We start from the raw sequence: 21,762 nt of genomic DNA, 5'->3' as shown, positions 1-21,762 counted from the left end.
GCCGGTGCCACAGCTCACTAGGCTAATCCTCCACCTGCAGCGCCGGCACCCTGGGTTCTTGTCCCGGTTGGGGCACCGGTTCTGTCCCGGTTGCTCCTCTTCTAGTCCAGCTCTCTGCTGTGGCCCGGGAAGGCAGTGGAGGATGGCCCAGGTCCTTGGGCCCTGCACCCACATGGGAGACCAGGAGAAGCACCTGGCTCCTGCCTTGGGATTGGTACAGCGCACCGGCTGTAGCGGCCATTTGGGGGGTGAACCAATGGAAAAGGAAGACCTTTCTGTCTCTCACTGTCTAACTCTGCCTGTCAAATAAATAAATAAAAATAAATAAAAAGCTTAAAAAGTTATCATGCTGTCTTGTTCACTTATGCCGGTATTCAGATTTCTTATCTGAATATTAGGCAAGAACCCACACAGGCTTATTAATATTGGGAATTTATTAATAAACACATGGTTATATCATATGGCACCCCATATTCCAGTATCAGTTGAACCTAAGGATCAAGAATGCTCTAACCCCAAATCCAAGGTTTGGAGACCGATGAGCAACAAAAATAAAATTTCAGCCGGTGCCGTGGCTCACCTGGCTAATCCTCCACCTGTGGCGCCCGCACCCCAGGTTCTAGTCCCAGTCAGGGCGCCGGATTCTGTTCTGGTTGCTCCTCTTCCAGTCCAACTCTCTGCTGTGGCCCAGGAAGGCTGTGGGGATGGCCCAAGTGCTTGGGCCCTGCGCCTGCATGGGAGACCAGGAGAAGCACCTGGCTCCTGACTTTGGATCGGCGCAGCACACCGGCTGTAGTGGCCATTTGGGGAGTGAACCAACAGAAAAAGGGAGACCTTTCTCTCTCTTTCTCTCTCTCTCTCTCTCTCTCTCACTGTCTAACCTTGCCTGTCCAAAACAAACAAACAAAAAAACAAACAAAAAAATTCAAGACAGACTCCCAGGAAACAAAATCTGAGCAAACATAAAAAAACCAAAAAAACAAAACTTAAGACCACAAGGACTTATTCCTTTGACATCTTTGAAAAAGGAAGACAATACAATTAAATCACACTACAGAACAACTTAAATGAGGATTGGAAGTAGTTAATACAATTGATGCTGTAGAAAAATCAATTAGCAAAATAGAAAATGGACTTCAGAAACATACAGAATGTCAAAGAAATTTACACAGGGGGAAAGAATATGAATAAATGTTTCTAGCATCCACATTAGGCCTGGATGTCTTGGCTGTTGGGAACACAAATATGAAAAAAACATTTACACCTGCCCCCAGGGTGGTCACAGCCCAGTAAGGAAGGCAGAAGAACAGACCAATAATAATCTACATGTCATTAAATGATAATACACTACCCCAGAATGACAAAAATACAATTTCTTTTGTAGTATCCACAGATAGTATACAAAAAGAAAGAAAAAATAAGACACATTAAGAATATTCTATATGTTGGCCGGCGCCGTGGCTCACTAGGCGAATCCTCCGGCTTGTGGCACCGGCACACCGGGTTCTAGTCCCGGTCGGGGCACCGGATTCTGTGCCGGACGCCCCTCTTCCAGGCCAGCTCTCTGCTGTGGCCAGGGAGTGCAGTGGAGGATGGCCCAAGTGCTTGGGCCCTGCACCCCATGGGAGACCAGGAGAAGCACCTGGCTCCTGCCATCGGATCAGCGCAGTGCGCCAGCTGCAGTGCGCCAACCGCGGCGGCCATTGGAGGGTCAACCAACGGCAAAGGAAGACCTTTCTCTCTGTCTCTCTCTCTCACTGTCCACTCTGCCTGTCAAAAAAAAAAAAAAAAAGAATATTCTATATTTTAAAACGAAGAAAATGTGCAGGCTTTATTCTCAGGGCACACAATTAATACATTAAAAAATCTGGAAATCAGAGCATTCATCTCCTATTTTAGGGAGAGCCTGTATCACAATGCAGGGGATACGCACAGCTATACAAAAAGAGAAGCACATGAGCCTTCAATGTTTCCACCATGTCAAAGAGTACCTCAGTGCCATCAGGAGCGGAGGTGCTTGGTGAACCACGGGAAAACAAAGACACAGGAAACACTATGATGCAAATAAAAGGGACAACAGCAAATCTAATCAAGAGAAAAGGAAACTCATTTGGAAAAATTATGTTTTAATAAAAGGCATCTCTCCTCATCTCCTGGTTGCCTCTTTTATTAATATTATGAAACTATTAAAGAAGAAAGAAAAGGAAACACCTGAGAAAATGATATCTTGAAACCACAAAATACGAAATTGCTATAATAAAGATCAATAAAGGAGTCGCAACTTTGGATACAATAGGCTGAATAGTCCACCCTTTTTCTAATACTAAATGCAACTGTAAGACCTGGACAAAATGCATGGGGCAGTAATTTCAGGGACCTAGAAGTAATTAAGAGGCAGATTAGGGAGGCAGAACAGAATCGAAAGTATCACTAATGGAAGTAAGTCTACCAGTTTCTCCGGCAGCACCTGTCAGTATGCAAAGCCAGCTGAAACCCATAGCCAGGCACCAGGGTATGGAAAGAGCCCAAGGGCTTTGGCACAATAAACAGAAAAGGGAGTTCCTAGGGCTCAGAGAGAAAACAGAAATCTTGATTTTCTTTCTTTCTCCATCTTCTTGAATCCCAGACCCTAGCATTCTCCTGTTGACAGAAGAACCCAGACCCTGGGGCAAGGGAGCCCTCCTCCACAGAGCCCAGAGCCCTGGGCCCTAAGTGCAATTCACACCTTTATTGGTGTTTTGGGCCCTCTGTCTTGGTGCCACTTGTCTCTGGATGCAGAAGCAGTCACAGAATCACATTGGGAAGAGGAGTAACTAAAGCCCCAATGTTCTGGCCCAAGAATTAAGATTTTTTAAAGGAATTTCTGGGCTCACCCACAGCTGGACACAAGTAGATCTGATCAAGTCAACATAATAAATTTGATAAGAAACTAAACAACAGGTCATTGCCCCAATTCCATTCACACACACAAACACACACACGCTCCAAAGAGCATTACAAAGGCCTTGAAAACTGGATTAACTTTGGACCCAAAGCCCCAAGAAGATAGAATGAACACGTGCCCTGAACCAGGACTGATTACCTAACAAAACAAAAACTGCCTTCTCCATAAGATTTGTTTTAAAACTCAGAATTTTATAGCACACTATTCAAAATACCCAAGGTGCAATCCAAATTTAATACATGAAGAGCCAGAAACATATCAATTCACATGGGAGAAAAAAAGCAACAGATGCTAATACCAAGATACAAACTCTTAAAATTATCTAACAAAGAACTCAGAGCGTTAACATTAGACTGTTCCAGCATGTGATTATGAAATAACTCAGAAACAAATGAACAGAAAGTCACACCACAAACAGCAAATATAAAGACTGAATGGAAATAATGAAACAAAAAATACAATGACTACAAAAGAAAAAAAATTAGACCAGAATGGAGACGGCAGAGGAAAGATAACCCAATTAAAATATATATACACTTTCTGAATAGGGAGAAAAGAGACTGAAAAATAATTAAAATCTTAGGAACATGTTGGATAATCACAAAAAGTTTAACACAACATCAACAAAATCCCAGAGAAGAAAGAGTATAAACATAGAATTTGTTTTCAAATGCGTAACTGAAACTGCAAAGAAGTAAAGGCAACGAATTGGACAGAGATAAGCAGCATGTTACCTGCAGGGCACAATGATCCAAATGACTGTGAACCCCTCATTAGATGACATTCATTCTTCAGGCACTGGAAGGAGAAGAGAGTCAATTTAGAACTCTACAAACAGTGGAAATATTCTTCTGAAAGAACCATAAAATTTAAACTGCTTTTAGGTTAAAAAAAATTAAAAAAAAAAAAAAACTAGGAGAATCCTTTGCCAACAGACCTGCTTTTTTTTTCAAGATTTATTTATTTGAAAGTCAGAGTTACACAGAGAGGAGAGGCAGAGAGAGAAAGAGGTCTTCCATCTGATGGTTCACTCCCCCAAATGGCCACAACGGCCAGAGCTGCACCAATCTCATGGATCCAGGTTCTTCCTCCAGATCTCCCATGTAGGTGCAGAGGCCAAAGGACCCGGCCTGTCTTCCACTGCTTTCCCAGGCCATAGCAGAGCGCTGGATCAGAAGAGGAGCAGCCGGACTAGAATCAGCGCCCATATGGGATGCTGGCAATTCAGGCCAGGGCTTCAACCCGCTGCACCACAGCACTGGCCCCAGTGTCACTTTATTTTTAAGAGTCCTTAATGAAATTGAGACTCTAAGGTATGCAAAGAAGTTTCTGCAAGAATTCTCAGAAACTACATTATGTTTATACACATTTTAAGTCTCCAAGAAAGAGATGTTATGGTCTTGGTGTCTTAACCTTATTTTCAAAAGAAAATGAGGGCACAGGTATTGTGGCAAGAGAGTTAAGCCACCCCTGGGATGCCACTGGCATCCTCTATCACAGTTCAAGTCCTGTCTACTCTGTTTCTGATCCAGACCCCTGCTAATACATCCTGGAAGGTAGTAAGTGACGGACCAAGTACTTGGGTTCCTGCTGCCCACATGGGAGACCTGGGTGGAGTTCCTGGCTCCTGACTTAAGTCTGGCACAGTCCTGCTTGTTGCAGGCACTTGGGGAGTAAACCAGTGGGAGGGGGTTTCTCTCACTCACTCATTCTCTGCCTTTCAAGCAGATAAAAACAAACATTTAGGAAAAATAAAAAAGAGCCTTAGGCAGAGGCCTTAAGTATTAGCACTGTATTAAGTATAATCCCAAGCAGTAGCCAAAGGAAAGGAGCAGGGGAGCAGAGGAAGAAAAGAGGGGGAAATGACTCCGCATTCCAGGCTGGCTGCCACCACCCAGGGCTGCTGCTGGCCTGTAAACCCTGGATTCCCTATTGCTTTTCTACCTGGATGATCTGCTCCTTCTGAAAGTGGAGTGCTGAAAGCTTTTGGCCATCGTGACAGAAAAAGAAGGAAATGTGTCCATCAATTTGTAGGGGCTCAGAGTAGGTGCCCATGGTGACAGCAGGCAAAGTCAGACACCTGTGCACCTGCCTGCAGGTGTAGCCCATGCAGAGGTGTCACCAGAGGTGCAGCCCGGAACAAGAGAAGGGCGATGATGCAGAGAAGATCTGAAGTGGAGTGCGCAGTTCTGATGCCAGTGAACACAGAATGTCGAGCTTCCTAAAGCGACCTGTGATACAGATGAGGCAGGGAGCCAGCGAGGAACAAAGGAGCTAAGAAGTTTCCAGCAGTCTCTGTCTTGTTGCCCTGGATCCTAACTCCCCCCTCCTTGCAGGCCAATTTAATTGATGCACCTGAGCCTCCTGTACCATAAAGATGCCATTATGAATGTGAGTACACTGGGCTCCGCGTGGAGATGCCAAGAAAACCTTCCCAGGAATCATCGCATGCACTGAACCCTGCCCAAGCTCCACCCCATTTGTATATTCAGGTCACCGCCCCTATCCAATAAAAGAGACCACCGAACTGGGCTACAAATGCTCCTCCTTGTAGTGTGTGCCTCTCCTCATAGGGCTACCCATGTTAACTTTCAAATGTTCTCTCTCTAAATAAATCCTCCTTCCATTCTTGCACTCAATATATGACTCTACTTTGAATTTTATCTCACACTGAGATAAGAACCTGGAGTAAATACAGCTGGGAACCTTCTCCCCCTCCCCCCAGCAGTTGGAGTCATTTTTTTTCTTTTTTTTTTTAAAGATTTACTTATTTATTTGAAAGACAGTGACAGACAGGGAGAGACAGAAAGATCTTCTACACTGGTGCACTCCCCAAATGCTCGCAACCACTGAAGCTAGGTCTGACCTGCCTCAAGTCAGGAGCCTGGAACTCCATCCGGGTCTCCCATGTGAGTGCATCTTCTGCTGCTTTCCCAGGTGTGTTAGCAGGAAGCTGTATGAGAAGCAGAGCATCTGGGACTCAAACCAGCGCTGGGTTACAGGATGCTGGCAACACAATGGGCAGCTTCGCCTGCTGCACCACAACACCAAGCCCTGGAGTCATCTTTTCCATGAGTACCCAACAGATACATCAAAGAGCACCAATGTCCTTCACGCTGGTCTACACTGGCCAGGGCACACTTCTATAGCTCCCAACTACCCACATCAGAAAGCCTCCCTTCTGACGCCCACAGCCTCACTGATGTTTCCTAAGCCTCTTCCAAGCCAGGTCTCTCTTCTCAGCAGCAACCCCTACCGAGAGGCAGCTGAGCCTATGAAAACAGCACATCCTGGGTTAAGGGAGCCCAGTTTGAATGCAGCTCTCCTCAGCAGCTGTGGGATCCTCCGTCAGGTCACTCAGCTTCCACACGTCTCTGTTTCCTGAACTCCAAAGCAAGCTGACCACACACAGTGCCACGAGGAATCAGAGGTCACCCAGGTGAAGAGCTGCCCACAATACCCACACAGTGTGCTGGAACTGTCCGTGTTATTATGACTGCATTGTCTCATTGTGTTGTCCTCGCATTTCCATGAACTCCTCTCTTCCCTCAGCTTTCTGTTGCCCCCAAGTTACCCCTCACCCCTTTCTCCATATTTCCAAGCCATCTTCTCCTTTGGGATGAATTGTGCCCCTCACTCACAAACTCACACATTGGAGTCTCAACCTCCAGTATAACTGCATTTGAAGATAGGGTCTTTATAGAGGTATTGGTGGCTAAATAAGGTCATAGATAAGGGGCCCTGCTCAGATAGGATGAGTGTCCTTAAAAGAAAAGATATCAGAGAGCTTATATTCTATTACTCTCTCCTTGGCTCACACACATGAAGGAAAAGATATCTAAAGGAAAATGATTCATATAGAAATCTAGATTTACACAAAGGACCAAAAAGCACTATGTGGGGAAATATAAAAAACAAAACAAGTGTCAACAAATTTTCAAGTATTTAAGTCATACAGAATAAATTCTGTGATTACCATGCCATCAGATTAGCAATCAACAATAGAAAGATATCTGGAACATCACCAAATTTTTGGAATCTAAATAACACACTTCTGAGTAACCCATTGGTCAAAGAATACATCAAAAGGGAAATCAGAAGGTATTTTAATGAATTAAAACAATGTAATGAAAAAAAACAACTCCCCAAAATTTGTGGAATTCATTGAAAGCTATAAGATGAGGCAGCTATTCCATTTTTCAATAGTTACCCCCAAAATGTTAAAAGTTTGTGTTGGGGCTGGCGCTGTGGCACAGCAAGTTAACTTCCTGGCCTGAAGCACCAGCATCCCAAATGGGTGCCGGTTCTAGTCCCGGCTGCTCCACTTCTGATCCAGCTCTCTGCTATGGCCTGGGATAGCAGTAGAGGATGGCCCAAGTCCCTGGGCCCCTGTACCTGTGTGGGAGACCAGGAAGAAGCTCCTGGCTCCTGGCTTCAGATCGGTGCAGCTCCGGCCATTGTGGCCATCTGGGGAGTGAACCAACAGATGGATCTCTCTCTCTCTCTCTCTCTCTCTCTCTCTCTCTCTTTCTCTAACTCTCTCTGTAACTCTTTCAAATAAATAAAATAAATCTTTTTAAAAAAAGTTTGTGTCTATAAATATTTGGACATACTGTATGATTCTATTAATAGAAAATTCTAGAAATTCAAATGAATGTATATTGATAGAAAGACAGCAGACTCATAGAATGGCAGATGTCCTAAACAACACTCTGGCCTCAGAATCAGCCCTCAAGGCATTCGGATCTGGCGGAAGAGCCCATGAGAGTTAGCAGGCATGGAAAGCCAAGATATCATGGGAAAAAAAAAAAGACCTAAATGAACGATCTCTGTGAGTGAGATCCCAGTGGAAAGAACGGGGCCATCAGAGAAGGAGGTACCCTTCTCTGAAGGGAGGAGAGAACTTCCACTTTGACTATGACCCTATCGGAATAAGATCAAAGTCAGCGAACTCTAAAGGCTTCCATAGCCCTGGCAACTCATGACTAGAGCCTAGGGAGATTACTGACGCCATGAACAGGAGTGTCAAATTATTAAATCAGCAACAGGAGTCACTGTGTACTTACACCCCATGTGGGATCTGTCCCTAATGTGTCGTCTAAAGCGAAGTGATGCTATAACTAGTACTGAAACAGTATTTTTATACTTTGCATTTCTGTGTGGGCACAAACTGATGAGGTCTTTACTAATTATATACTGAAGTGATCTTCTGTATATAAAGAGAATTGGAAATGAAAAAAAAAAACAACCTGGTGTTAAAATGGAAATGGCATAGAAAATTAATTAATTCGAAAAAAAATTATGCAGGATCTCTGTCTTTAATGTGCTGTACATTGCTATTTAATGCTATAATTAGTAATCCAATGGTAATTTTTTCACTTTATGTTGCTATATGGGCCAAATGTTGAAATCTTTACCTAATATATACTAAACTGATCTTCTGTATACAAAGAGAATTGAAAATGAATCTTTACATGAATGGAAGGGGAAAGGGAGCGGGAAAGGGGAGGGTTGCGGGCGGGAGGGAAGTTATGGGAGGGGGGAGGCCACTGTAACCCATAAGCTATACTTTGGAAATTTATATTCATTAAATAAAAGTTTAATAAAAAAAAAAAAAAAAGAAAGAAAGAAAGACTAGTGGCTGCCCCGGGAGAGTGAGTATTGGGACAGAGCACAAAGAAAGTTGGCCAAAGGGCACAAAGAAACTTCTGGGAGACATGGAGATGTTCACTCAGGAGTCTAGTGATTGCTGGGTGTATATGTATACATGGATATTGATGTAATTGCTTTCTGTCCAACGAGCACACCATCTCTTCATGTCCGTTGTTGTCCAATACACCATTTTTACACCCCCTCCAATAAGAAAAAGGCAGCAGCACTGTTATTCAGGAGCCATGGCCATTGACCTTGGAAACTGATTTAGTGAAATAAATAGATATTTTGCCCCTCAAGTTATTTGATCTTAGTGACATCATTACTCGTGCATGACCATTACATTATCTATCATACACGCCATCCATGAACTGTGGCTTCCAGTGGCATTCTTAGAGGTCATTATTTTGTTTCATTGATGATGTCCACACAATGCAACTCTTAATCATAGTGCACAGGAAAATGTGGGAGATAACTCATTTTCTATTGCTGTTAAATTTAGCATTTGGTGTTTTACAGCATCGAAAGAGAACAGCACATGTCCCTACCATGTCTTCTATTGGACTCTAGGCTATAATTGCTGCATTCCTCAAATGGTACCTCTACCATTACTGATGACACACCTGCCTTCCATACGCCACCTCCAGCAGGGAGGTAGGGCAGAGGTAAAAGATCCCATCCTCACAAGGAATTTCTGTCCTCCATCCTGGATGACTTAAGACCAGTCCATGGGGCCAGCGCTGTGGCATAGCAGGCTAAGCCTCCACCTGCCGTGCTATCATCCCATATGGGCGCCATTTCATGTCCCCACTGCTTCTCTTCCAATCCAGCTCTCTGCTATGGCCTGAGAAAGCAATAGAAGATGACCCCAGTGCGTGGGCCCCTGCACCCTCGTGGGAGACCAGAGGAATCATCTCCTGGCTCCTGGATTCAGACCTACTCAGTTCTGGCCATTGTGGCCGTAAGAGGAGTGAACCAGCAGATGGAAGACCTTTCTCTCTCTCTATCCTTCTCTCTCTCTGTAACTCTGCCTCTCAAAAAAATTAATAAAATCTTTAAAAAAAAAGAAAAAGAAAAAGACCAGCACATGAGAGCACTACATCACCACTGAATCAACAGCAAGAAAGGGCCTCTGTTGGAGCTCATTGCACTGTAGAGCATAGTCTTGACAGTCCTCAGGGAATACAGGTGCAGGCAGGGGCCACCATATACTTGGCACAGAGTCTACAGAGGGGCTGAGGTGACCACCTGGTAACCAGAGATATGGGGTGCGGGGGAGGCACACGGTAAAGGCACAGGACAAACCCAACAGGGTTGCTGCTGACAACTCCATGGCTTAAGGCCAAAGAAGGCTCAGGGGACCCAGCAGTACCCCCTTGTAGTGCACATTACAAGGTGCAGGACTTTTGTAAAGGCTGAGAATTGCAAGCCATTCTCCCCTGGCCCACACTGGGAACTATTTCCCCTGAGGCCTTGCTCCCTCTAAAAGATGCCATTAAGTAGTATGGGCACCCTTCTTCCCATCACCTCTCTCAGACTATGGAAAATCTACGCCCTCTCCCTCCTCTTGTTGCCCTGAAAGGCCTTTAACAAAAGGTCTTCAGGAAATTCAAAGGCAGGAGGGGCGATACGTTGGAAGCCACTGCACCCTGGACCCTGTGATGCACTGTCTCCCACCCCTCACCCCAGCCAGCAAGTCTGGCCTGTGATGGTCTGCCTTCATGAACTGGCATGCAAGGGTGGAGGACTGCAGCGAAAACTCCAGAACAAATGCCACCCCCTGAGCAGAGCTGAAGAGTCTCAGATGAGCATACGCAAAACATCCACACATACTCTCACCTTGGGCACCCGACATCCACCAGCACGAGAGCGTAAAGAACGAATCACATGCACCTGTGATCTCAAAGTGAGACCAGTTCCAAGCAGAGTGCCTGGGCTGCTGCTTGTGAATTTGCATAAGGAATCTAAGGGCTCAGCATCGTTCGGGTGCAATCAGAGCATTTGTCAGGTACGTTTGTCAGGCACATCTGTCAGGTGGTTCTTGGAGCCACCATCCCTCCTGTCCAATGACAATAACCAGTGACTTCCCAGATAAGAATCCTATTGTGGGGCACTGAAGTGCAGAGACAGCAAGGTAAAATGCACTTGCAAAGTGAAATAAGGTTTATTCAGTACCTTCTGAGCCCAGCTGTCCGGGGTGCAAGCTCCCGTTTCTGCCTCTCGCTGGCCTCCGCTATGCCTCTGAACATCACCGCCAAGGTTGTGCACTACCTCCGCACTTGGCGCTATCGTCAGCTACAGCCCTTTTTCACCTCAAGTTCTGCACTCCTGGGCTTCCTGCATCTCCCAGCAACAGCTTAAAGAAAGAACATTTGGCAAATTACTGCTCTATAGGTCACAATTGTCAATTCCTCCTTAAAAACAACTGCAGCACCCCATTTTGAAAATGACTATTGTTATGTGGGACTGGAAGGAAAGGTCCAACATTATGGAATAGAGTCATCAAGAGCAATGTAGGCCCATTTCCTACCTGCCATATTGATCCCCGCTCCTTGGGGGAGCTGAGGTATGTGAGTACTGAACACCCTTTGCAGCCAGGAGTGCCAGGCTGCCATGCATTCTTGGTGGTCTGCCTCCCGAGCCTGGAAGTGAATGGAGAAGCTCACTTCAAGAGCAAGTGCCATCTCTGATGTGCACGGAAGATGATCTGCCACGAAGCTGGCAGGACCTGGGCTGTGCACATGTAAAACGCAGGCACAGACATACAACTGCTCTGTGGGAGGGAAAAGGGGTGAGCAGGCAGCTGTGACTTCTGCATGCAAACAGAGGCAGCTGAGGTCGTGTGGGGCTGCCCTGCTGACATACTCCAAGAGTAGCAGGTTCTACACAGCAAACTGAGGCATAGGCATGGCCAGTACCCAAACCACCTTCCACCACAGGCAGACAGAGCATTCTTGGCAGAGATGCTGCCCACCCCCCCCCCCAAAAAAAAAAAAAAACAAAACAAAACACTGCAGACCAGAAGTGTCCCCCTCCTTAGGAGGTGAGTGGTGAGGAAGCACCCTGACAGCCAGGCCCTCCAGCACACATGGAGGCAACCCCAGCACTGCTCCATTGCCAGGGCAGAAAGTGCCCTCACCTGTGGTCATGGGAAATCAACTGGGGACTGGTGTGTACCTTGATGGCCTCACTCGAGTGTCTGGTGATCGTGGCTGGACAGTTGGGTGCTTCAGTGGCTCCTCCACGTGGTCTTGGCTGGCCTCACACTAACAACCCACTGATAATAAGGAAACATTTGTAGCAACAACAATGGGAACTAATCCCTGTGCACCCTAAGCCACCCCAGGAGGCCAGCCTCAGTGCATTCCGGAGCTGGATTGGGGCCCATGCTCCCAGCACACAGACTCTGGGGAGCAAACCTCACCCCGAGTGGAGGAAAATGCAATCTGGAGAACACTAACCCTAGGGAATCTGGAGAATGAACTCAGGCAGAGAAAGGAAACCCAAGGGCATCTTCCACCCAATTAAGAATATTTGACTGCTGAAGCTGGGTGATCCCCATTCAGCATTCATTGTGTTACTTTACAGCACTTTGTGAATCTCCTAAAGAGTGTACAATGAAATTGAGAAGAGGAGAAGCTGACTGGGGAGGGGAATAACAGAATCAGCTAACACCCAAGTCTTGCTGGACAGCATCTCTGCACATGACACAGCTGTGTACTCGTTCCCACCCGCAGAGGAGGCCAGCAGGTGTGTGGGTGACCAGGGCCCTGGACACTGTGGTCCCCATGCCAGGGCAAGGGACGTGGGCAGAGAGGCAGAGCAACGAACGGGCCCTTGAAGGGAAAAGAACCGACTGTGGCCCCAAGGTGGCAGCCTAGGGGCAGTGTGGGGCCCAGGACCAAGGAGGTGCTGGGTGAGGGCTGAGCCACTTTCCCCAGGGGGAGCACCCTGGCGATCAGCACCCCAGGGAGCTGCGGGCCTGTGGCTGCTCCTGCCTGACACGTGCTGTCCCTGTCCTTATGGTCAGCAGCAGCCCGGTGTTACCAGCATGCGGCTCAGGAGCTGGTGCCAAGGAGTTCTCAGTGCTCTGTGCCTGAAGCCCTGGTCCGATCCAGGACAGGGCCCTGCTTCCCGCTCTGGACAGTCTGGGCCACGACGGCTTGAGGTCCTATGCAGGCGGTGCTCAGCGGGCCACTCCCCTCCCCTCCATCCCAGGAGGACCCCCTGTGTCCACCTCTTAAAACTCCTGGGAAGAAGGGCTTGAACAGAGCAGGAGGGGTCAGTAGAGGTTGGCAGTGCTGGGGTGGGGCCTGCGGTAGGACAGGAGGCTGCAGCCCTGGGAGTCTCTGTTCAGGTCATTGCAGGGGCAACCATGGAGTGTGGGGACCTCAGGAAGATGGACAGGCCGTGATGGGGCTCCCTGTGCCACCTGTGTTCAAATAAAGAGGCCTTCACAGTTGGGCTCTAATAAAATGGCAGAGGAAGAAAAGAGGGGCAGCAGGTGCAGGTTGCCTGGGACTTGGGACCGTTACGGCAGGTGGCAGAGGGCCCTGGCACCCCTGGTTCTGGGGCAGTTCTGCCAGAGCCCTGCCCTCTTCACCTGGGCCCTGGGGAGCACACAGGCCCCACTTCTGGTGACCTTTAATGAAGCCAGGGCTGAGGACCCTGACCCCTGCCACAGCAGAGCCCCTTGGCATTGGCTGGCAGGCTTCTGTGATGTCACAGCCACTGAGAACTCTGCACTCTGATTTGTCGGCAACCAGTGGTCAGTAGTGCGTCTACTGCCCAACTGACCAGGTGTTGGTAGCATAGGCAGGAGGCACATGTGACAGAATCCAATGGATTCAAGACGGAGGTGAGTGGCACTAGCTCTCCACGTGACCTATGCCATGGGGAAGGTCGCGCCCAGGTGGGTGGCACTGGTCTCCCACGCTGGGTTCCGTGAGTGATGTGGCTGAGCTCTCAGTGGGCCCCTGTGTGCAGAGGGTGTATACAGTCATCTCATTCCTCCCACTCTGCTGGGCACCAGTGTCTAATGGGCCTTGGTGTGAGTCTGTGTCAGACACGGGGTCAAGACTAGGTGTCGGATCAGCTGGTATCAGGTGGGGCAGGGAGGCCGCCTCTGAGAGCCGTACAGATGTGGGAGCCAAGAGCGGGCCAGGGAGACCCTTAGACTTGGGCTCCCTGGAGGACATGTGGATGCCAGGCTGGGGGAGGAGCGTTCTACCTGAGGGCAGGGGAGGCAAGGTAGGGGCTGTCCTTCCCCATCCGTCCCTAGTCCCTGTGCTCTGCACAAGCCATGCTCCTGGGATGCGGCCACCAGGTGCCTACTCGCCTGGCTGTGTGACTGTTCCCCTCTGACCAGGGGGACAACCCTCAGGGAAGCAGTTCCCATGGGCTCCCCTGTGCTGGCTCACACGTGCGTGTGTGTCTTACAGATTGGATATGGACGCCCTGAGGTCCGGCAGGGCCCAGGAGCGAGCAGCCATCATTATGAGTTATGAGAAGGTACAGGCCAGGGCGCTGGGGGAGGAGGTGGGGCCCTGCCTCAAGTACTGTGCCTGTGAGAGCCAGACCCCGTCTCCCTAGGGACATGGGGAGGGTGGCTCATCTCCCCCTGTGACTGAGACCCGGACTTCTCACCTGGGTCCCCTCTCCCCTGCAGGGTCCCCGTAAAGGGGCCCAGTTTCAGCTGGGAGAAGAGGATGACGAGAGTGGAGCCCTCGTCCCAGACAACCTTGGATTCCTGCGGTGAGTCCTCTGCACCCCGATCCACCCCAGGGGAGGGACCAGGGCCAGAAACCCCGCCATTAGGTAGCACACCTGCCCCCAGGCCCCCTCCTTGATCCAAGCTGTTGTCACAGTGCAGGCACAGGTCAACAACAGGCAGAGCTGAGTGACCCTGTGACTCAAGAATGAAGGATGGGAAAGGGCTAGTTGTAGGGTAGACACTGGCACCCTTACTCTGAGGCCTCTGTTCATGTTAAGTAGAGGGGGTGGCTTGAGGGTCCTGCCCTGCTCCCAGGGGACACAGCCTGGCCATCGCCACTCCAGAGCTGTGTCCACAGGGTTGGGGCACCAGCCTAGCAGCTGGCAGTTGTCCAACAGGTGCCTGGGCCTCAGGGCCAGACTAAAGGCTGATTAAGACCTAGTCTGAGGGATGGCCAGCGGTGTGGCCTCTGCAGCTCTGAGCCTGCCTGCAGGCTCCCACAGTACAGACCAGGGGGAGGGTCAGCTGAGGGCCCTGCTCCCAGGTCTGTATGGGAGGACTGAGGCCTGGGGGCAGGAGTCAGATTTGGAGGCTGTTCCCACAGATGTCAGGGAGAGAGGCCCCGTGGCCGGAGGGTGGGCTCTGGTGACCTAGAGGGATGGAGCCATTTCCTCGGGCCATCTCTGGTGTGACTCAGCAGCCCACCTTAGCTCGGGGATAGGGGTTTCTGGCTCTATGTTGTGCCAGAACCTGGAGAAAAAGAAGGAGCAGAGTGGTGGAGAGATGGCCACGGTCTGGGCTGACAGAGGAGGGTGAGGTGGGGAACAGGCACCTCAGGCAGCCAGTACATGGCGGGGAGGATGGGCGGGGGGGGGGGGGACCCTGGGGGTGTGGCGGTCCCAGGTGTCTTGAGCCCCAGCTGCACACTCACAGCACTGGCAGCAAGGGCTCCCGCCTGGCCCTGGGCTCCCTGTGCTCACGGTCACAGCCCCTGCTGGGTGTCTGCCTGCAGCATGGCTGCCCCCTCCCTGCCCTTCTCTGTGCCCTGGGCTGCGCCTCAGCAGAGTGAGGAGGACACTGGTCCTGTCCCAGCCTTGCTGGGAAAGTGGACCGTGTGAGGTTCAGTGCCCGTTTTCATGGTGTTGTCTCTCTTGCCTTTTAGTAAGCAGAAGCCGCCCAGGCATGGCTGGCTGGCAGTGCAATGGGTAAGCTGACCTTGGCCGTGGACTGCTCATCTAGGAGGCAGAACTAGCAGGCCTGTGGGGATGGGCAGTGGTTAGGGGAGTGCCATACGGTCCTCCAGGGACAGCAGTCCCCAGGAGATCTGTTGAGGCCTCAGGCCCACATGCCCCAGTGCAGGCCTGCAGCTCTGGGGTCCCCACTATGACCCACTTGCCTGGATGAGATGGGACTGGCTTGAGGATGGCTTGTCCTATGGACAGAGCACATGGCCCTGAGGGCCCCCTTGTTGGAAGGTCTGGGTGCCATGATCTGCCCCTTTGCTGGCTCCTCCCAGCTGAGTTGTCCACAGGGCTCCTGAGCTGCACCCGTGGCCTCTCTCAGAGGACACTGCTGGGCTCACGCCACCCTGTCTCCATTCCCAGCGTAAACATCAGGAGGGCCGCCGACTGCAAAAATGGAGCAAGATGCTGGCAAATTTCACCAAATACCGCAGCAGCAAGAAGGTGCCTGGACCTGAGGGCCCCTGGGGACCATGGGGGCAGAGTTGGGATGGACGGTGCCCATCCCTGTGCCTCTCAGACACAACTGTGCTGTCCTGAAAGGACACAGGTCATCTCAGCCCCATGCCCACGCACCCAGGACACTGTCGCAGTAGAAGATCCAAGGTCTCCCCTGGGGTCACTCCCAGATGCAGCGCAGGCACAGTTCCCGGTGCCCTGTAGGGGCAGGGAGTGCATGACAGAGCCTGCACTGAGCCCTCGGCCCTCCTCTCACTGTTGGGTCAAGAGGCCCAGGTCCAGGCAGATCTGGGGACACAGCACAGAGCCCAGGGCTCCCCTTCCTGCTGTCTCACCCTGCGCTCCCCCTGACAGAGGACCTGGGGAGGGTCTCACCAGAGCCTCCTCTCTCCTGTAGTTCCACCAGAGAATTGGGAAAGGCATCCCCGCCCAGGTGCGCGGCAAGGTGTGGGCCATGATGCTCTCCGTGGACACCAGGAAGGCCCAGAACCCTGGCAAATTTGAGGTATGGCTCTGTGTGCAACCTGAGGCAGCCCGACCTGCTCGGGCCTGGTCAGGAGCCCGAGGCTCCCATGTGGTGGACAAGTAATGCCAAGGGGGAGTGGTCACTTGGTTGGGGCCCCCAGCCGGCCCTCCCCTCTGCCTCATCCACGTCTCCCCAGAGGCCTCCTCCATGTCTCCCCACACACAAATGGGGCTGGACACAGGATCCGGTCAGGGCCACAGCCCTCATCCCTGTGGTCCCGCCTTGCCTCTAGGCCCAGGACTGCCCAGTGCCGTTATGCTGGGTCCTGGACGCATAGAGACTGCCTGGAATGAGGTGGAAATCCTGTGTGCTAGGGCCCTCAGCTGGCTCAGTCCCTAAATGGCCCTCCCCACACCTGACCCTGCTTGTGCGTTTCTTATGCTCGCCGGGCCCTGCCCTCACCTGGCCTTCTCATGCCTGGCCTGGCCTCAGCTCACTCAGATCCCACCTGGCCTGCTGGTTCCATCGGTCAGAGTCAGCTCTCAACTGCTTCTGGGAATGAGGGCTGATCCATCAGAGGGCTGGCCCGGGGCTGACTGTCATCTCCCTGGCTGACATCAGGGAGCAAGGAGCAACTGAGCTGCCAGCCCCGCCCTCCCCCAAGTCTTCAAGTGGGGGCTGCCCCTGGGGAGCTCCAAGTCCAAGAAGGGCATCCACTGTCTTGATGGAGCTGGGCTCTCCTGCAGGGGGCAGTCCTGAAGGCTGCTCAGAGTGAGGCTGACTCCTGTCCTGTGGGGCCTGAGAGGCCAGTGAGGAGGCTCGGGGGCCTGATTCGGTCTCTCCTGCTGTGGGAAGGCAGAGGTAGCACAGAAGGACACTGGCAGAGCCCCTGGCCTCAGGCTGACTGTAGCGGGTCCTCAGGGCCCCCCTCTGCTGGGCACTGGGGGTGGCGTGGGCACTAAGGTGAGTGGGGAACCCATGACCCTCCCTGGATCAGGGGAATGAGCTGCCCCCAGGGGAACTCTCCCTGCCAACCAGAAGAGCTGATGTGGCTTTGGGGTGCTTGTGTGGCAGTGGGGGTTGGCTCGTCCTGAGGCCGGCCCCTCCCCCTCGGCCCTGCCCTGCAGGAGATGAAGGAACGGGCCAGGCTGTGCTCTGATCACGTCCATCAGATCAATGAAGAGGTGGCATGCACGTTCAGAAGTCATGTGTTTTTCCGAGAGCGCTACGGAGCCAAGTGAGGCCTCTGGGCTGGAGGGGGCCGGGGGGGGGGGGAGCAGGTACAAGGGTCCTGGACACATGGGGTCCTGGGAGAGACTTGGGCTCAAACCTAAAGCATAATTCCTCTACAACTGAAAAACCTGGATCCATGGCCTTCTATTTATACTGAACAGTTTGCTTTCCCAAAGACACTTTGGTGGGAATGAAGTGAAAAGTAACACAAGGGGAGACAGTATTTGCAAAATACAGAAAATGAAGTTCGTAAATCTCAATAATAAGAAAGCAAATGAGGGTTCCCTGCCCTGACATGGGCCAAGGCTCAAGAGGGCCCCTTCATGACGGCACACACAATTCTCCTACTCAACGCGTGAACACACACTTAGCACCTAAACCACAACGGGGCACCAGCGCACAGCTGTGAGAATGGGGGAACTTAGACCACCGAGGACGCCGGGTGCTGGGCAGAACGTGAGGCGAGGGCCACTCTGGTTCATTGCAGAAACAGAGCACAGTGGCCCAGATCCCCGGCAGCACCCAGGGCCATTTCTCACAATGAGAGACACACACCTTCCACACGAACCCCCAGCACATACACACACATTTACACAACCACCAGAACAGCTGAGTGCACAGAAAACCCTCATGCAAGATTCAGGGTTGTGTTCACAGTCACTGGACGCGGGAGTAGCCTGCACAATGCTCAGTGGGGAAGCGGATAAGCAACCCGTGTCACAGCTGAATCCTAGAACGGGATTCAGTGAGAGGCAGGACGAGGCTCAGCCCTGGGCTCACCTGGAGGCATCTCAGGTGCATCCTGCTAAGAGAGGAAGCGTCCCTCCAAGGCTACACGTGCTGTGATCCACTCACAGGACGTCTGCAAGAGGCCGAACTCCGGGACACACAACAGGGCAGTGGTGGCCACAGGCTGGGGGAGGTGGGGTGTTTGGCCACAGGGGGCCCATGGGGAACACATCGGCCACAGGAGCTGCTCCATACCCAGCTAACCGTGCACGGGAGGCTGACTCTCCATGGCTTAGACCCACGGGACTACACCCCCCACAGTGGGATGCTCACCTGTGCAATGAACACCCACCTGGGGAAACGAAACTGCACGTGACTGCACCCTGGGAGGTGTGTGTGTCCCTGCAGGCAGCACTCACCCACACGGCGGACCACACGCAGGTGCCGTGACGATGACACTGCTCATGAGCAGAGTGTCACGGGCCCTGCGTGTGGCTGTCAGGCTCTGTTAGGCAGAGCCACACTGAGAGCCTCCGCAGCACAGGACGCACAGCCTCTGTCCTCTCTTCCAGACAACGCTCCTTATTTGAGGTGCTCCTCGCCTATTCTATGTACAACCCCGTGAGTATTCTGGGATACCGTTCCAAGGTCATATCCAGAGCTGTCCATGCAGGGCGCCCCTGGTCACAGAGATCCTAGCCTGGGTTGAGGGGGCCTCTCTAATCCACAAGGCAGACAGAGGGGTAGAGTTCAGGCTCATGGCCTCCTTGGGCCCAACCTCAAGTTCTGGGGGCAGAACGGAAGCCTTCTCTCCTGGGCTGGGCTCTGTTCTGGCCCAGGCAGGCCTTACTATGGTGCTACTTCCTCACGTCTGCAGTGGGGCCCAGCAGGGCACCTGTGCAGCAGAGAGCTCCAGAGGCCGTCACGGGTGTGCAGTCTGCACTCCCACAACAGTCTTCCCCTTTCTGACATCTGGGCTGGGGCTCATACCTCTTCTTAACCCTGTGCAGCCTGAACTCAGACCCTGCAGGATTCTCTCCAGGAACGCTGAGAGCCAGCGTGTGCTCCAGTCCCCGAGATCCTGACACCCAAGGGGCAGCAGTGGGGCCTGGGGGTAACGCTCAGCCCTCCCAGGAGAGGTCACCCTTGCCACGTGAGATCATCCCAGCCGGGGAGGTCCCTCTGATGTGTTTTGTGTTCTTCCAGGACTTGGGCTACAGCCAGGGCCTAAGCCACGTGGCGGCCCTGCTGCTGATGTGGCTGAGTGAAGAGGATGCTTTCTGGGCCCTGGTCCAGCTTATGGAGGACAGCCAGCACGCGATGCATGGTGGGTGATGGGTGTGGTGGGCGTGGTCCGTGCAAGTGCAGGGATGGGCATGCAGACAAGTGGCTGGGACATTGTCCCTCACTGGCTGCTGCGTGCATAGGGCAGCCTCCCTCAGGATGGTTCCTTAGAAGCCAGGGCCGGCAGAGGGCCCAATACCGAGCCATACTCCTCACTTCCCATCACCAAAAGGTCCTGTGCCTTGTCTTTGACACATGACCCTTAGGTCCCTACTGGTCTTACTGCTTCACATGTCTCTACCCAGACTCTCACGCACCGAGCCACACCCCGGGAACTTGTAGAAGGAACATCCCCTGTAGGGTGATCCCCTCCTCACTCTGAGTGTCCAGATGGCCCTGAGGCACCCAGTGTGAGTGCAGTCAGTTCAGCAGTCACCTTAAGCAGCCTGCCCTGGGCTGTCAGCTGTACCCCCCTTCCCCTGATGCTCTCCTGCCCGTTAGGGCCCCCCTGACCGTCTGTGCTCAGAAAGACCCCGCCCCAAGACTTTGGCTCTCTAGCCTTCCCGGGAAGACACTCTGAAGGGAGGGCTGGCAGGTTGCTATTACTCAGATTTCTACACACCAGACTCCCCAAAACTGGAGCGATTCCAGTACCACCTGGGAGCGATCATGCATCGCGTGCTCCCCTCCCTGGAGAAACACCTGGTAAGTAAAGCATCTCCTTTCTCCTCTCAGGGGCTCTGTGCTCATGGAGGGGAGCACAGAGAGGGGTCCTGACTGCTTCCTGGGCCAGAGGAGGCTACATCCTCGCCACAGTGGCTTTCCTTGGCCACTGGGGTCCGCGGAAGCTTGGGTGTTGGTTTGTTTTCCAGCACTTGGTCCCCCAGAGTTTGCATAGATTGCAGGGAGACGCTGCCCCCAGGGCAGAGTGGACTGAGGGACCTGTGTCCCTTCAGGAACCTGCATGGCTGGGAGAGGGGATGCACCTGCTGCTGGGCTTCCTGCACCCAGGGGCTCTGCCACAGGGCTCAGATGAGAGGGAGCCAGGCCTGGGCCCTGGGCCCTGAGCCCCCTCTGCCTCTTCTTAGGAGAAGGAGGGTGTGTGCCTGGAGGACTACACCACCCACTGGTACAACCAGGGCTTCCTGGATGCGGTAAGTGCCCTGGAGACCCCTTCCCAGGAAAGCTCCTGCCCCAGTGCCTGGCTCTCCTGTCCTGGTGGCCTGTGACTCTGAGCTCCCCCAACCCCAGCAGACACAGGAGGGAGTCTGCTGTGAAGGCCAGGCAGGCCCTGCCATGCTGAGGGTGATCCAAGCTGAGGCTGAGCCTCAGGGCCAGCAAGGAGGGGACAGGTCCCACCAGGACCCATCCTGAGAGCCTGGCAAAGGCCAGAGCCCTATAGTGAGAGGCAGGAGATCCATAGTCCCTGGGTGCCACAGGCTGGTTTCAGCACAGCCCAAGGGCTGACCCATGCCCCAGGTCCCTGGGGTGTCTGGCATCTCCAGTGTGGCTTCCAAAGTGTGCAGAGCAGTCTGGGTGGCCCCAGGGTCCTGGAGAGGCCTTGGTGCTCTTTCTCTCTGGGCTTCTAGGGCACAGCTAGGACGCCCTATGACACTGCACACCCACCCACTGTGGGCCCTGCTGAGGCCCTGACGCGCGGAGTCCTCCAATGCCTCTGTCCCCCAGGTGCCGTTCCCCCTGGCACTTAGGATGTGGGACATCTACCTCCTTGAGGGCGCGCACGTACTCACCACCATGGCGTATACCGTCCTCAAGGTCCATCGAAGTAAGTCCTCAGGGCCCACAGAGGCCATGGTGCTGGGGAGGGAGGAGTTGGGGAGTCTCATGCTTGGCACGGGTGAGCAGAACCTGGGGGAGGGACGAGTTTTCTGAGTTCTTGGCCGGCTTAGAGAGCATTGCAAATCCCGTTTCATCCCCTACCCCCAAAAATGGCGCCTCCCAGCCTGACACCCACCCCCATGTCTAGAGCCCGTGTTGAAGATGCCCTGGGACCACATCCAGGAGTTCCTGCTTGTGCTCC

At 52.4% G+C, this 21,762-nt stretch overlaps 1 long non-coding RNA gene across 1 annotated transcript in view; it reads right to left on the bottom strand.

The window, feature by feature from the left end:
• LOC133776327 (uncharacterized) overlaps window positions 1-21,762 on the bottom strand; it is an 82,053-nt gene that overhangs the window by 19,317 nt on the left and 40,974 nt on the right. Inside the window, exon 2 of the long non-coding RNA XR_009868368.1 lies at window positions 21,473-21,590. This is a non-coding gene — a long non-coding RNA (uncharacterized LOC133776327). The remainder of the gene's footprint in view (window positions 1-21,472; window positions 21,591-21,762) is intronic.

The sequence above is a fragment of the Lepus europaeus genome, chromosome 17 (assembly GCF_033115175.1).
Source record: "Lepus europaeus isolate LE1 chromosome 17, mLepTim1.pri, whole genome shotgun sequence".
NCBI lineage: Eukaryota > Metazoa > Chordata > Mammalia > Lagomorpha > Leporidae > Lepus > Lepus europaeus.
This window is presented reverse-complemented; position numbering and strand designations above follow the sequence as displayed.